Here is a 4,221-nt window from a genome sequence, read left to right on the forward strand (position 1 = left end):
TGCCCAGTCTCCCACTTAATGCTGCCTCCCTTTCAGCCATTCTCCCCTCACCCTTGCTCCATCTTAATGACATCTGTCCATTAGCCATTTTTTACCCATCCTGAGAGATAACGTAATGTAAAGAGCACAAGCCTTAAGAGTCAGAAAGAGCTGCATTCCAATCCCAGCTGCGAGTTAAAAGCTGAGTGCCCGGGGGTGGGGGGGGGGTGGGGGGGGTGAGCTGCTTGGCCTGCTGAACTGAACTCCCCACCCCGACCGGCTGGGCTGAGATGGGGGCAGTGTGCTGACTAGCTCCTGCTGAACGTATTTCTTTTTGATCTCAGCCTGTGAAACCAACTCCCATGTGAAGGTTCCACAAAGATCCCCCCCAAAAATCTCAGACATTATGATTCTTGGCTTCCTCTCCCGGAACGGAGGAGATGGTGGACCTGAGGCCTTGGAGTTAGGGTCTCAGGCGTGCTGGTGCTGAAACCTAGAGGAATGGCTGCTCAGAGCCACCAGGGCCAGGGAAAGGGGCTCCCAGCCCAGGACTCATGAGACAGGTTTCCTGGCAAGGTTTAGGCCACCAGAGGATCTTACACTAATCACTTTGCATACCTCTTGACTCAGTTTCTCCACTGAAAACGACCAAATCAGACTGGATCTGAGGAATGTGATATTAAAAACAGCCCCTGGGGTTTCGCAATATATAGGAGAGATAAAGCCTTCTAGAAGGAAACTTGTTCTGTCTGAAAGAAGGAAGGGAGGGGTCAGAGCCCTGCCCTGTGGGCTCTCCTCCCCCACTATGGTGGCTCCACAGCCAGGATCACAGGACTCCCAGGGTCACAGTCTGAAGTCTCTTGGACCAGGTAAACCCTAGGCATTTTTTCAGCTCTGCTTCCTTCAGAGTATCTGCCACTTGTAACAATAACTGAGATCTGCACCTGCCCCCCATCTGGTAGAGGAGGTAAGGTAAACCCAGCAGTAACTTGGAACAAGATAGAAAGTGTTTGATTAGTGTAGCCGAAGAGACACGGAAGTGCAACAGAATAACCCATGTCCCCAGCTGGCGACTCTCACACGGGCCCCTCCACCCTGGCATTTTCTTACTCAGAGCGGCGTCCCCATTTCATAGTTGCAGAAACTGAGGCTTCCCCTGTGCAAGTGTTTCCCAGTTAAGCAGCAGCGAGGCCTGGGCTCCCCGGGGCATCCCCTGCCTCCTGAGACATACCTATAATCAGGTAAATGGAGGAGATAACGAGGCCTGTCCTGGAGCCGGCGTGCAAACCATAAGCAAAGCCACAAAAGCAGCCGCCCGGGTCTCTCTTCCGGGGGGGAGGGGGGGTGGGGGTGGCGCTTAACATCCTCCTCGCCTTCCTCCTTCTTCCCGCCTAGCAGCGGGAAGATTGGGAAATCTCAATTCGTCTTGCTCTCTTTCTCTCCTCGAGAGCTGACAATTTTTTCCACTTTACTGTTTTTTGGATGCCTTTCAAGAGTTTGTGCAATCATTCTGTTTAGCTGTTTTTCTGCCATTTTCAAAGGCGGGGTGGTGTCCCTTTCGAGCAGGAACGGGGTGGTTTGTAAAGTCAAAGGGACCCTGTCTCCTCCCTTCACCCGAGTGCAGCAGGCCCTTTTGCTGCCGAAGTTACAAATGTTTGAAACTTTCCCCACGCCGGGCGTTTGGCTCGGTCCTCGCTCTCCGACCTCTCCCCCTCTGCGCTCCTGCTTTCAGGGGCTCGCGCGCCCCTCTCTTTACCTTCCCAGGCTCCCCCTTCCCAGGGGCATCCTCTTCCCGTCCGGTCCTGGGCGAGAGCCACCTTCTGTCTCGCTCCACAGGAGGGGACAGACCCCCTCACTCTTTTCGAGATTCCTCGGGGACGGGGGTCCTACCCCGTGCCCCCTCCCCGGGCCTCCTCTCTCCCGCCCGCATCCCGCGGACCGCGTGGGGAGAACGCCGCCCGCAGCCCCTCGGGCGAGTCTGGAGGTTAGGCAGAGGCAGCGACAGGGACAGGATGGGGACAGGGACTGGGCCAGAGAGATAGCGACAAGAACAAAAGCGAGGACACAGGCAGGGCAGAAACGGCAGGGCCGGAGCGGTAGCCCGCTCCTCGTCCCCGCCGCCCCCACGCCACGCCCGCAGCCCCCGGGCCGGGCCCAGCTTCGGGCCTCCCCGGGCTCGGGCGGCGCCCCGCGGGACCCACCTGATCCGCAGAGCCCGGGCGCACGGGGCCCGGGGGATGCTGGACGGCGGCTCGGTCCCCGGCCGGGCGGCGCCCTCGGCCGCCCGCACAGTCGCCGCACCGCCTCCGCCCGAGCCCCGCGCGGCGAGCCGGGGCGGGGGTGTGCAGCCTGCGCTCGGGCCGCCGGGCCGCCGGGCGCTGCTGCCGGGCGGCGGGCGGCGGGCAGGGGCGCGCGGGAGCCGGCGAGCGCTCTCAGCGGCGGCGCTCCCCGCTCGGCGCCGCCCGCGGCTGTGTGTGCAGAGCCGGGCCCGCCCCGGACTCTGGCGTCCGGGAGGCCGGCCGCGCGAGTGCGTGAGTGCGGGTGCGTGCGAGTGTCTGCCGGCGGGGAGGCCGAGGGTGTGTCGGTTTCATTTTCACTCAGGCAGAAAAAAGCCTGCAACCAGCAAAAAAAAGAAAAGAAAATCCCTGGTGAGGGTGGCTGGGCCTCTTTGCCGTCTCGGGCTGCACGTGGTGGGGGTGGGGGTGGGGGGGGACCGGGAGCGCCGGGGGTGGGGTGGGGTGGGGTCTGTCACCCCGTGCGGCAGGGAGGGGCCTCGGTGCCCTGGCGCGCCGCCAAGCACTGGGGCAGCCGCGAGCCTGCGAGGTCGGATCCACCATTTGTTTCCTGGGGAAGGAAGAGCGCAGATGGAGGCAGCGACAGGCGGGCGGGCTGGAGCCTTCGCGGCTCTTGCCGGAGTCCCCCAAGTCCTGGCCTCCGGAAGTGGGGGCTGCTCACTGGGCACCTGGCGCGGGTCCTGCCGGCGCACCTTCACAGACTCCAGCCCAAGTTTCTCAAACGCCCGACACACCCCCTGGGGTTCTCCACTGGAATTATTTAAAAGGGAACCCCCCAAAAAATCTATTTGCGAGTTTGTGCTTCTGCGCCCGGTATGACGGCCGTTCACTTCTGGTGAGTTGAGGTAGGCACATCCGGCTGCCCTCGCTTAGCTTGCCTTGCGCTCATGAAGACAATAGGCATCCTACTCCCCCTGTGGGGCTCACGACCAGGTATTTTGCGGGTGGAAAGTGAAAACTTCCTTTTGCTAGTAGGGTCATTTGCCATTGAACTTCAATTTGAGAGACTGAGAAATCAGCCTCTTAAATATTTTAATGCACTGGAACTATACTTTGACGCCAGGAAAGTGGCACAAAGTCTGAGTGTAATGTATAAGTTTAATTGTTTGATGCTAACGAGAAAGGAACGGAGGCCTGGTTGACTGCTTGAAGGATGCCCAGAGGCTGCCAGTGGGTCAGGTGCTCTTCTTGGAACTTGGGAGAATGAAGTTTCCTGATGGGTCTGATGTGGGAAACAAGGGGAGAAGGAATTGTAGATAAAATTAAATGTCTTTATAACCTGCAGGCCCATTGACAAGTACTTGAGGCAGGCAGGAGATAACCTTCCTCCAGGAAGCTTCCAACTGTCTTTTTTTTTTTTTTTTTTTCCAACTGTCTTAATGTTAATGACTTGCTAGAGGGAAAAACAACCGTAGCTTGACCGGAGCAAGGCCTCCCGTATCCCATGAGTCTTCTTTGGCATATGAAAATCCTTTTGGAGCTTCCCTTATCTTTACTTCCCCCAACCCCAAAGTATATAATCAGTTGCTCCTCACAATCCCAGGGCAGCAGCTCTTTCTGCCCACGGGTTCTGTCCCCACACTTTAATAAAACCATCTTTTTGCACCAAAGACGTCTCAAGAATTCTTTCGGAGCTCACCAGCACCAGCCCTCCAAAAGCTACAACAGGGTCCAGTGGAGTAAAATGGTGGGAGAATTGAATCATCAGCCCCACGCAGCAGCTCAGGAATGAGGAGCTCCCTGGCAATCAGCACAATGGGTCCTTTGCTAGAGCATAAATTGGACCATTATTGTCTTTGGTGAACACATTTGTACTATCACCATAAATATACAATGAGCGATGTAATACTAAGTGCATTATTTTCCATTTTCCATAATCGCTTTGGAGAATGCATTGTTGAAGTTGCTCGGCCCATCGAACTGGATTATAAATGAGCTGGGGTTTTTT

The 4,221-nt window shown here is 57.3% G+C and overlaps 1 protein-coding gene across 3 annotated transcripts in view; it reads right to left on the reverse strand.

Annotated features, from left to right (window-relative positions):
• The window catches only part of GGTA1 (glycoprotein alpha-galactosyltransferase 1 (inactive)), a 54,507-nt gene extending 51,994 nt beyond the window's left edge, over nucleotides 1–2,513 (reverse strand). The window contains exon 1 of one of the 3 annotated variants that reach the window (XM_081803523.1): nucleotides 2,181–2,513. The gene's annotated coding sequence lies outside the window, so the exon portion shown is untranslated. Of the gene's footprint in view, nucleotides 1–1,210; nucleotides 1,296–2,180 lie in introns of those variants that run through there. The other 2 variants (XM_081803525.1, XM_081803524.1) reach the window with 2 other exon arrangements.
• Between the last annotated feature and the right edge of the window lie 1,708 nt (nucleotides 2,514–4,221).

This window comes from Leptonychotes weddellii, chromosome 14, assembly GCF_054177405.1.
Source record: "Leptonychotes weddellii isolate Sample4059 chromosome 14, ASM5417740v2, whole genome shotgun sequence".
NCBI lineage: Eukaryota > Metazoa > Chordata > Mammalia > Carnivora > Phocidae > Leptonychotes > Leptonychotes weddellii.